This window comes from Schistocerca cancellata, chromosome 4 (assembly GCF_023864275.1).
Source record: "Schistocerca cancellata isolate TAMUIC-IGC-003103 chromosome 4, iqSchCanc2.1, whole genome shotgun sequence".
NCBI lineage: Eukaryota > Metazoa > Arthropoda > Insecta > Orthoptera > Acrididae > Schistocerca > Schistocerca cancellata.
Genome location: NC_064629.1, coordinates 132025658 through 132039153, shown reverse-complemented (window position 1 = coordinate 132039153; position 13496 = coordinate 132025658).

Genomic DNA, 13496 nt, shown 5'->3' with positions numbered 1-13496 from the left:
AACCCAATCGCACAACTGAGACGATAGTCCACAAGCAAGCAATTTGATTACATTAGGAAGGAGGTCATTTTTGGGTACCCAAACCTGTTTCTATGCAGGTTCTGTTCCCAGAAGTTCACAGCCGTTTTGAGCATTGTTGTTATGGTGAGTCTCATGAAAGGTAACTCAGCACGCCGTACGCCTGACATTCAAATGTTCCAGAAATACAGTCACCTAACACAGGTACTGCACTGCAGTCGACTCTGGGGAGGTTCCCAGTAAAATTACATGCATCATTGTGTAACAGCTTACTGGGAAATCTCTCATCAGCAGCTTTCCAATCTGAAACACTTCTCCAGTAGACAGTGCAGGCTGCGTATTACCTAACACTCTATTCAACGAAACCTCGACGAAGCGTCGATATCTTACCCGAATTTTGCCTCGAGCGGTAAATATATGAAACGCTCATTAGATACTAGCGCGCAGTAGGCCGCCAAAGATGAATGCCTCAAATCGTTTCGCAGAACAAGATTTGTGTGTGGATATACATCGCAACCAAGCTATCCACTGTAAGACAAGCTTTTGCAGTAAGCGTCTCAAATGTCTGAAGATACTTCTCTCCTCTGCCTTAATTCGTTGAAGTCCGATTTGCCGCCTATGAATAACTTTGTTTGGTGACATGTCCCTGGTCCTGTCCAACCTCTTCACATTTTCCTTTTCGCCTTTGTTTTTTTTTCAGCTGGCCAGGTAAGGAGTTGTGTAATAGACAAAAAGTGCATGAAATGAAAGACTTCGTGTCCGCTCAAGGTTGTATGGATTTTTGTCTCATTTGAGCTCGGACGGTCAGGATGACACTTGGATTACACTTGTTCAAGAAAGCTAATCCGATAGTCGCATGACTGTGTTTACGAATCGTGAAAAAAGACGAAAATAAAAATGGATGGTTACAGAACTGCTCTTTCAGAGACAATAATTAGGTTGTAACCTGTAGTTTTTGTTATTCCCTTTTTCTAACATCCCAATCGATTGCGATCTAAATTCTATACAGTAATATTTACTTCAATAACCATTAAAAATAAATATAATATAATTTCTGAAAGGTAATTCTTGAGACCTGACGCTTTAACTGACTCAATTCAGGACACAGTATTTAGTTGTAACTACGGATTTCCTCGTTCCTCAATTTTCATACCGAATTTGTATAGGACATACGCAGTAACAGCACATTTAAAACCCACACCCACACTCGTGGCCGGATTCTAAACGATGAATTCCACTTTTTACGACAGCAACGATACGGAGACCGCGGTTGCCAGTAACGAATCTAAACTGATTCAGTGTAAATTCTTTTCTCTTTCTATTATTATACAAATCGAAACTTTAAGAAAATGTCCGCAAATATTTATGAAAATAAGTACTGTCAGATTGGAGATTAGATACGGGACTGGTAAATAACTGAATACATGTTGGATTTTTATCAGATGCCAGTGAACTGTCAGTCTACAAGACTCCCACATTTACAAGTGGCCGTACCATACGGCGGTAATACGATTATTTCTATAGGCCAACTTGTCAGCAAGTATTTAATCATCATTTATGTGAAGTTCGTAAGCTTCACGATCTTTGAGGTGGTTGTAACGTCTTGATACATTTGTGTCCAGCATGTTGCCCATGTATCATATCTTGACGTTGGGAAAGAGTGCTACGAAATATATTCACTGTCGGCGTTCCCATTCTGGTACACATTCTCAAAACCCGGGGCGCGCTTTTATAGCGAAGGTATTCTGGTGGAGTCGTCGAAAGACCGAAATGAGAAATGCGACCCTGAAACTCTCTTCTCGTAAGACGTAACATAACTTTTTGCAGGGACGGACGAAATATGAGCGCATATACCGAGTTGGGCTTTCGCAAAAGTCAGCTAAAAAACGTCGCGGGAAGGGACATGCGTGCTTCTAGACATGAAATAAGTCTTCCAGTATTACCAAGCAACTAAAACACATTTCTTATGCAGTGAGGCTGCATGTCCATCCTTTGAGAACGATAACCTAACACAAACTTAGATATACTCGTACGCAAGGGCAATGTTTAGAAGAGCACATGCAACTGAATTAATGAATAAATCACTTTAAAATTGGATTCATTAACGTTGCTAACTTTTTTACGCTACAGGTTTGAGGCTTTTCTCATCACGAGGTGATGTGTATTAAACTCTGAGGTGTGTGACGAGACATTATACAGGAACTTGTGACACCATATGAGCTAGAGCAATGCTAATTGTGTTATCAGGATTCCATTTTTTCAACACAGTAAGCACAGACTGCGTAGATAAGTCAAATCAGAAACAGTTAATTATACTAAACAAATGCAATTAACACTTTATTTACGTCTGCAGCGATGTAAACTTTCGGGGATTTTTCAGAACACCAGTGCAGACAGTGAAAAAATGTCACGTGAAATCCGACAGGAAATACGTAATTCATTACGATTCTGAGGCAATAGACTCAACAGATACCACCACATAGGAACTGAACCACAGGCAACGCTACCATAATTAGGAACTAACGACGTGAAGTAGGTAAGGATGGAAGGAAGGAATTAATGTCTCGTTGACATCAAAATTTTATTTACACCAGAATGGAACTGAAAACTAAGTGATGGTACTGTTGAATAAACCATCGTAGCAACAGCCTGTCATTACGTTAGACACGCTGGAAAACTTAAAGGAGAACGGATGGACAGAGATTTGAATTCCTGTCTTTCCAGACACGTTTCCTGAACTACGACTGACATGCAATTACAGGTTTTGTGTTGTTTCGACGTCTTTGGTAGAAGAAGGGATCCATAAATGTGCTCCAGAAACGTCGCTGATACCCTAGGAATTGCCACTGTTAGCAACGAGGGCATTTTATAGCAGAATTTAAACTGTTGCCGTGAAAGATGTTAAAACTTCCTGCCAGACCATCTAGCGGTCGACAGCTCGTTTATCTGCATAGAAACGTGTGTCTATCGTAGCCGAGTTTTAATGCTGAAAAATTTTTAGAGTTAGCTTAGTACGATCCTATTCACAACGCAGATTACGATGACGCAAGCAATAGCTTTACGGTAGTAATGCGACATAACGCAGTGATTCTTGATGCATTACTTTAATTAGCAGCTAAATGAATAGTATTTAACTATATAATATTTATTGACAGGTACATATGAATACTCTTTCTTGCTCAAACGGATGATGCTTATGTGCCTGCAAAGGTTTCAGTAAAAGAAGTAAACCTTTTGGACGGAAGAGGAGGTGCCATTCGAACTTACCACTTTTGTACCAAATATGATTGCGTTGTGCCATGACCACTCTAGCTGCAAACGTAGTTTATGACTACATAATTAGTTTTTGCCATTTACCTGAGATACGCACACACCGAACGAAGAATTGCTACGATCAGTAATTAACAGTACGGTAGAGTGCCGACAACAGGTTTAAGCGCACGCTAACTGCAACCGTATCAACACTTCCAACGCTACAAAGAATGTACAGCATAATTCAGACGTAAATAGTGATTAGAAAGACTACACATTCAATCTGAAGGGCCGTTAGAACATAGACCAGACAACAGCAGAGCTAACTTAGTTATTTACATAAGCAAATGGTGGATTTTACTTTATCCCTTTTTTCAGTATAAAATTACTCAAATTACTATTATTGATGAGGCACTGCTGGAGCCGTTCACGGAAAGAGTCAGTGCTTTGTGGGTCAAGTCTAGTTTAATAGTTCCGGCGTTTAGATATCCTCTTATTCTTCTCCCTGGCCTTTATTCCCTATCTTCAGGGATGTCCGCGTGTTAATCTGAATTTGTCAACGTTAGTAGTATAGGGTGGCCAGATGCCGTTCCTGTCGCCACCTATCCATCACCCCTTCCCCCTCCTCATCACTCTGCACGGATATTGTTTCCCATCTCTCTATTGTAATCCATATGTAAGTGCGAGAACTTTTTTAGAAGTATTTGCGAATTATGTTAACTGAGGTGGGACGTGGGTACGTAATCGGATGTGGGAAACCGCTCAAAAACCACATCGAGGCTGACCGGGACGCCGGCCCTCTTTGTTAATGACCACGGTGGATTCGATATTCGGTCCAGCGCCTCCTCGAATCCCACAAGCTCAGTCTAACACTCGCGGCTATTCGGCCTGGTACAGCTTTTAGGCATCCTCAGCAGAAAAGCATATGAGGTCCATTCAGGTTATCTGCAGAGCCGGCGGTCGTCGGCAACTAATGCGATCAGAAGACCGGAATCAACAAACATCGCCATTTTAAGGAGTATTTAATTAAAAAAGGACGAAAATGATTCAATGAAATTAACTTTCACACAGAGAAGAATTGTTAATATGCTGTCTTTCGTTTACTTCTTATTGTTAATTCAAAATGAGACAGTCATTACTGATGCACTGCGAAATAAGAAGATAACCTACGTAGGGAAAAAAAGTAACGAGCGAAATGACAAGATTCTGTTTCTTAATTTCACGTAATTTCCCAGGACGAGTCAAACAATTTAGCTCCGAGAACAACATTTCTCATTTACGACATTGTCAGCTTCTGAGTTATTTTACTAGGTTTGGCAGCGATAACGAAATTACCTTACATCTACTCATTATTACTCACCAATTAACGGTGGAGTATTTAGTAAGGCTAAGCCTAAGAAGTTAGGACGAATTTAAAATTAAACCTTTCGTTTCTCACAGAGCACTCGCACGCTAACCCCTGCTTTCATCCTATCGTTTAAAAAAAATAAAAAATAAAAAAAATAAAAAAAACGATACCTCATGCCTTACAGCCGAAAGACATGGAAAATCAAAACGCTTCCGCCTATGACTGTGTCTTTAGTTGAATGCAGAGAGACAAAGAGACCTTTTTTTTGCGACCGCCATCGATTTTGTAAGTCTTTATGCGCGTCCTCGTTGGGCGCTCGCAGCGCCCTTGCCGTAGTACAATACTGGAGCCTCCAGCGCGGAAGGCGAGCACCGTCCTAATGACTGCAATCGCTCCAGTCGACCTACCGGCTATGGCGCAACCGTTCCTGCTTGTTTGTTTAACCTCAGCTTTGGGAGGCAGTGTCAGGAAGAGTGGTCCCCCATTTTTATAATTAAATTTCCCGCGCTGCAGTGTGCATATCGACCTTTAGTTTAAAAGTTATCCACTCCTTACTACTGAACTGATCATTATCTATCACGAAACATATAGAAGAAAACAAGAATCCAGAACGAAGTATGATTAGAGTTTAACGCAAAGACGATGACGAGGTCGTCAGACACAAATTAGAAAAGGATTGGAAAATGAATCGATCGTGCACTTATCAAAGGAACAATTCGAGCATTAGCTTGAAATTATGTAGGGAAAGTATCGAAAACCAACATCTCGATAGTCATAAGACGATTTAGGAATCGCCCCTCCACAGTGCATAACCAGCGCCTTAAGGGCTGTGCCGCCTCGTTCACCGTGTAAGTCAACATAAAAATGATGCTTCTTGCGCCTCATAAGATGTATATTTACACTACTGGCCATTAAAATTGCTACACCAAGAAGAAATGTAGATGATAAACGGCTATTCATTGGACAAATATATTATACTACAACAGACATGTGATTACATTTTCACACAATTTGAGTGCATAGATCTTGAGAAATCATTACCCAGAACAACCACATCTGGCCGTAATAACGGCATTGATGCGCCTGGGCCGGCCGCGGTGGTCTAGCGGTTCTGGCGCTGCAGTCCGGAACCGCGGGAATGCTGCGGTCGCAGGTTCGAATCCTGCCTCGGGCATGGGTGTGTGTGATGTCCTTAGGTTAGTTAGGTTTAAGTAGTTCTAAGTTCTAGGGGACTTATGACCTAAGATGTTGAGTCCCATAGTGCTCAGAGCCATTTGAACCATTTTTTGATACGCCTGGGCATTGAGTCAAACAGAGCTTGGATGGCGTGTTCAGGTACAGCTGCATGCAGCTTTAACACGATACCACAGTTCATCAAGAGTAGAGACTGGCTTATTGTGACGAGCCAATTGCTCGGCCACCATTGACCAGACGTTTTCAATTGGTGAGAGTTCTGGAGAATGTGCTGGCCAGGGCAGCAGTCGAACATTTTCTGTATCCAGAAAGGCCCGTACATGATCTGCAACAGGCGGTTGTGCATTATCCTGCTGAAATGTAGGGTTTCGCAGGGATCGAATGAAGAGTAGAGCCACGGGTCGCAACACATCTGAAATGTAACGTCAATGCGAACAAGAGGTGACCGAGACATGTAACCAATGGCAACCCATACCATCACGCCGGGTGATACGCCAGTATGGCGATGGCGAATACACGCTTCCAACGTGCGTTCATCGCGATGTCGCCAAAGACGGACGCGACCATCGTGATACTGTAAACAGAACATGGATTCATCGGAAAAAATGACGTTTTGCCATTCGTGCACCCAGGTTCGTTGTTGAGTAGACCGTCGCAGGCGCTCCTGTCCGTGATGCAGTGTCAAGGGTAACCGCAGACATTGTCTCCGAGCTGATAGTCCACGCTGCTGCAAACGACATCGAACTGTTCGTGCAGATGGTTGTTGTCTTGCAAACGTCCCCATCTGTTGACTCAGGGATCAAGACGTGGATGCACGATCCGTTACAGCCATGCAGATAAGATGCCTGTCATCTCGACTGCTAGGGATACGAGGCCGTTGGGATCCAGCACGGCGTTCCGTATTACCCTGCTGAACCCACCGATTCCATATTCTGCTAACATTCATTGGATCTCGACCAACGCGAGCAGCAATGTCGCGATACGATAAACCGCAATCGCGATAGGCTACAATCCGACCTTTATCAAACTCGGAAACGTGATGGTACTCATTTCCCCTCCTTACACGAGGCATCACAACAACGTTTCACCAGGCAACGCCGGTCAACTGTTGTTTGTGTATGAGAAATCGGTTGGAAACTTTCCTCGTGTCAGCACGCTGTAGGTGTCGCCACCGGCGCCAATGCTCTGAAAACTAATCATTTGCATATCACAGAATCTTCTTCCTGTCGGTTAAATTTCGCGTCTGTAGCACGTCATGTTCGTGGTGTAGCAATTTTAATGGCCAGTAGTATATTTGCGGTGTAAAGGGTGGGGCAAATAAAAGTGGGCCGGACGAGTGGATAGAATTGGACGTGAATGTCTGCATATAAACACATCCCGTGAAGCGCACACCACGTGTACACCCGCCACGTGATCTACACCGGTTCAGATCGTAGTGCGGGCTGTGTCAGTATGAGTACAGCAGTGCAAAGGGGATGATGGTACTCACAGTGGAGCAACGGGTGATCGTGCAAAGCTTCGTGACAACATAGTCGTGGAAACGGTGTGATCAGTTGTTTGCTGAGAAGTTTAATGGTGTCAAAGCGCCAGCAAAGAGTGCCATGCAACGCTTAGTCCGAATGGCTTCAGACACAATCTCTTTTGAACAAGTCAAAAAACATTCCGAAACGTCCCTGCACTCCAGAAAATGTGGCTGCAGTTCACCAGAAAATGCTTCTGAGTCCTACCAAATCAACCCGGCGCCTGTCGCAAGATATCGGCATATCTCGTACATCATGCGGACGAATACTCCACCTCCACCTTGTACTGGTACTTGAATTGCGTAACCATTACGGCACCTCACCTCTACCTCTCGATACCAGCAATATTCTACTGTGTTTCTGTAAAATAGTTAACATATTTCTGTGACAACGTTCAGATTTGATTTAATTAATGTAGAGGTACTTCGATACGTCGATATGTATATATCGCAATGATATTATTCTTATGTGTATTCTTTCTTTTGTCACTATGATCTTTGACGTACTTGTAACTCTGATTTTTGGGCGCGTAAGCGGTTATTAGAGAGTCAAGTTTTTGTCGTCATGTTAAAAAGACCCAAATTGTAGTCAGTTTATGAAATGTGAACTTTAACAGTGAGGAAGATATTTTCAAGTATGTTTTATATTGTGAAGTGATGTTTTGGGACGAGTTACGTGATATTGCAACAAAAGTAATAAAAAAGAAGTGTAAGTTAAATTCGGAGTGCTGATTACTTTTTTACATCACCATTGTCCTAACTTGCAAAAGTTTAATCTTCAAGAATGGTTTATGAAACACATGTATTAAACTTCTGAGTATTGCAGAATAACACCTAGGCCTCTTTGCATCCGAGCTTGGAATCATCACTACCTAGATTTTCGACGATGAGTGCCTAGTTTATCCATTATTTCAAGAAATGACTTTATTAACTGTGCTCTAATGACACCTGCCACATAATATAACTTTGTTGTTGCCCGAAAATGCAATATTTAGCAGCGTGAGCAACACTTCAATTACAATTAATTTTTGACCTTTCTTGTGGTAGGGTTGTTAGAACCTGCACCTGCATATGTATATGTATGCCTGCCGAGTGTCTGTTGTTGATGCATTAGAACCCAGCACATGCGCCTCAGCGCCTCCAGTTCTGTGAATGGCTGTTCACTAAAATAACAATGAATGGCTCGGACATGCATCACTTTTTTATGTCTGATCAAGCATGGTTTCATCTGAGTGGTTGTGTCAACTCACAGAATCATGGGTTCTGGCCAGCGGAGAATCAGTGTAATTTCACGAAACACTATTGCACGATCAGACTGTTGGGGTTTGGTGTGCAGTGTCTGCACGCTGCATTATTGGTCCCATGTTCTTTAATCAAATGCCGACTTCTGCGCGTTACATTTCCAACATTTTGAAACCATTTGTGGCAGAATTAACGGAGGAGGAAAAGACCTACAGTTACTTTCAACATGATAAAGCAACTGCCCATAGAGCAGGCCGAACCTTGGAGCACATTTACACAATCTTCATGCGTGACAAAATTGTTAGCAGAGGTCAGTCTGGCAGCGGCCCTAGCTGGCCACCGACGTCACCTGAACGGTCAGTGTGCGACTGCTTTGTGTAGGGAGCCCTCAAGTCTAAGGTGTATCGGAACAAGCCTCGTACTCTTCAAGAGCTGCAGCAGAACATTACGGATGAGACTGCAGCAGTTACAGCAGCCCAGCTTTGATCTGCCCTCAGCAACTTGCAGACCAGGGCAGGGTGTATCTTTGTACCCTGGAACTTTTATTAGCCCCACACTGTACATTACAGTTTCATCTCTACAGCAGTGATCGCAGCGCGGGATTAGCCGTGCGGTCTGGGGCGCTGCAAAAAAATTGTTCAAATGGCTCTGAGCACTATGCGACTTAACTTCTGAGGTCATCAGTCGCCTAGAACTTAGAACCAATTAAACCTAACTAACCTAAGGACATCACACACATCCATGCCCGAGGCAGGATTCGAACCTGCGACCGGAGCGGTCGCTCGGTTCCAGAATGCAGCGCCTAGAACCGCACGGCCACTCCGGCCGGCAGGGCGCTGCAGTCATGGACTGTGCGGCTGGTCCCGGCGGAAGTTCGAGTCCTCCCCCGGGCATGGGTGTGTGTGTTTGTACTTAGGATAATTTCGTTAAGTAGTGTGTAAGCTTAGGGACTGGTGACCTTAGCAGTTAAGTCCCGTAAGATTTCACACACAGTTGAACAGCAGTGATCAAATATGAAAGTTGATACTCTACCACGCTGGATGTATCGGGATTTATCTTTCAAACGCTTACCGATTATTTCTGCGAACAGTTTTCTGCAAACACAGGCAGTGTTACATCCGTATGTTTATTTGGGTTTGTTTTCGAATGACAAAATGTCATCACTGTATTAACAAGAAAAGCGTGATTTACAGCATATTCCAGTAGAAATGGTTCAGATGGCTCTGAGCAGTATGGGACTTAACATCTGAGGTCATCAGTCACCTGTAACTTAGAACTACTTACACCTAACTAACCTAAGGACAACACGCACATCCATGCCCGAGGCAGGATTCGAACCTGCGCCCGTAGCGGTCGCGCGGTTCCAGACTGAAGCGCCTAGCACCGCACGGCCAATGCGGGCGGGCTATCCCAGTAGACAATGTTGGAAATTTTACCCATGGCATAAACTTCGTTGTATAGGATCACTAGTCAGAATTCTTCTTTCGATTCCTGTAACACTTCATGTAAGAAACATTGTATATAGCGGTACTCTGGAGACTAATGTCGAACTTGAAAACACTGCACAACCTTTTCCGTGCTCCACTCTTTCAAAACTTCGCACGCAGATTATTGTTCATGTTGAAAGCATGTTATCAGCCTGTATAAAAACTGATACATCGTTATCGGTTCATGGCATGAAAGCCGCCAGATAAGAAGCCTGATTTATTTTAAAATGCATTTCGCACGACCACGTGGTCAACACGGCAATCAGAGGGTGTGATACAACACTGCTAGGGAAGGTACTGAAGCAAACTGCTCTCAAGCAACCATACTTCTGCAAGAACGTCGATAGCTGTGTGTACTGTAGACCTGTGAGAATCGAAAAATCTATACTCTACATGTGATGAACAGTCCACGACCGCTCTTATTAAGTAGCTACAGTACCTAAATAAGAAAATGGGTGATGGAATAACGATAAAATCACCATTACCTACTGTTTACTTGAGACTTGGAATCTATGTTCATACCAACATGGTATCTGGCAACTCTAAAGCGCTGAGAGAAGGTCTGTTAACTGAAAATAATTTGTGAAATTCATAATTTCTTATGTCTTTTTACCGTTACGTATAACGTAGGCGTGGACACACGCACCAAATTTCACGTTTCTATCCCTACAAGAAGTAACAGGAGTTCCTGATTACATGTACTTTTCGGTAGATGGGTCTCAAATTTCATACATTTCTTTCCAGCGTTAATAATTGTATAAAATATATTATTTGACAGAATAAGTTGTTAGTATTGATGCAGATACAGAATGCCAATATAGTAGTGGTAGATGTAGGTAAAACTAGACTAACCAGTTATTTGCGAACAATAACCTCGGCATCACCACCACCATCTTCATCATCTATCGTTTAACAGTTCTCTACACTTCTCATACAATACGTTTTTCAGCGTTGGGAAGGACGTAATGTATTGTAAGAAGAGACACTCAGATACATCTTGTATACCATGACGATATCCGTAAGGTTATGTTGGACTTCATTTACATGAATGTAATCGATAAGAATGACCTCGAAAATTTTATAATTTACTTTGGAGGACGAAAAAGAATTTTTGTCTATTCAGTACTTTTAGAACAACTACCACATTAAATATGAATTAACCGAGATGTACTAAAATATGTCCGACGCTTACTACAGTTGCAGCTAATACATAAATTGTCATTGCGTTAATAATTAAGAATGTAGTCGTTATTGTTGACATCCATTTTCGTGAATGTTTGCAAACGGATTACAAACTCCTCAGACAACAAATAACAAATGGTGGCGGAGCGTATCAAATAGTGCATCTTGATCTGGTATAACCATTGCAAGCAACTGATCTTATACTTTTAAACGGAACTCAACAGCGTACAAAATAGCACAATGTCACGTGTTACAGGCGCATATACATACTACTAACTCGGAACGAAAATCTATCATGAGCTCTATGAAAGAAGAACGATATCAGACGAATACTTCTCTCGGAATACTACGATCTGAAAAGGAACAATATTCTGGTCTCTTGGAAGCACCCACTACGGTGAGCGAGTATTCAGATGAAACAAAAATGCATTCTCGCAACGTAATGATAACAGTACACGCTCATGATGTGGAAAATAAGCAATGAAGTAACGAAGACCAAATTAATAAAGTCCTCCAAATTCTTATTCATTTGCCTTCTAACTTGTACACACCGAGATGTTCAGCCTGTTCTTTGTTTTCTGTTCTGATTTCCATAACTAATCAAACTGCAATATAATTTTATGGAATACTGTTCCAGCCAGTCCATATTTTATCGTTAGGTCTCTATTTTTGCAGAAGAGCTCTGAATCTTCTAGATAAGAAAATTATCTTGTTCTGATTAAAATTAAATTACTTATATCCTTTCGAATAAACTTTACGTACAGTATTGGATTTGCTCTCATTATACACAGAGTAACATATATGAAATTCTCCCAGTGTAATTACGTAGCCACTATTTCAGCGGCAGGCAGATACAAAAGTCGTTAGCTGTTATGAACATTCATTACAAGACTTCATGTAAACGCCAGTAGCTGCGATTTAATTCTGATCAATTAAAGGAATTTGACCGAATATGCAGTCCGCATATTTCGTTTGCTGGATACCATTCGCATATTTGATTGTTGCCGAGTTACATCTAACGTTCTGCGCTGTGCAAATTATATTGGGAATATTTTCACTTTCAACAAAAAAAGAGAAAACACTCGGCGATCGTAATTCATAATGGAAACGTGTGGATGTAATCTGCTTCGCGATTCATACAGCATTAGCGCGTACAGCTCTCAAACCTGAATTCTACACATTAAACTTTTTTTCGTTATGTCTTGTCTATTCTGTTGTTTCGGTACAAACTAACAGCACGTGGCTTTACTTCTATTCACGATCGGCATAAACGCAAGGAATTACATTGTGGAAGAACTTCGTTGCACAAGTCGCCGCTAGATGGCAGGGCGACACAACATCGAGAAGCCGCGTTCCTGACGCGCAGAGCCATCTACAAGCCCCAATGCAAAACGCGGCAATACGAGCAACCATGGAATTCCCAAGGCGGCATATTCAAATTACGTTTCTACAGATTCTCGAACATTTATTGCACAAAAGTCACAGTAACATACTTTTTCATTATGGCAATATGGCACTCACAGATGCAGGTAAAACTAGGCAAATCAGTTACTTGGTAACGACATCGTCATCGTCATCAGCACCACCTCTACTATCATCATCTTCACTATCTATCATTTAGCACTTCTTTGTGCGTTGTAACAATATTTTGGTACTTGCTATCCTCAATACTAAATTAATGTGGAAAAGTAAAACAGTAAAAATGAGAACTATAATTCTTCACACGTTAAAATTAGAGCCAGAGACATTCAATAAATCAGCCATAACAATCACACGAGCAGTCACCGGTGGCAGACAGCGTGTAAGGTAGTATGGTAACGAAATAAAAAGGAATTCAGTAAGCACAGCCTTAAAACAGGTATGTGTTAATTATTTTCGTGGTCTTTACATGAAAGTCAATCTTGGGATTACATTTGTAAACTTAAACTGAAAGAGCAACAAGTACCGGTTCGCGTAGCGACAAAATAAGTCACCGAGGGGTTCAGACCAATAATAACATCCATCGTTGACTTGTACCTCGTACTACTAACAATACTTATTACATACGACATGCAGTTTAACAACTGCTGACATGTATTCCGTACGAAGAGCAACATCAAACATCACTGGCTAAATTTCTCAGCGGATACAGAAGTACTCATGTCACGAAAAACTCGTTACCATTACTAAACAACATGATTAGCTGCCGCTTGCACCATCTAGTGTCCACCGCTGGAACTACAGACCCAGCGTCGTCTTGTGCTGCCATCTAACG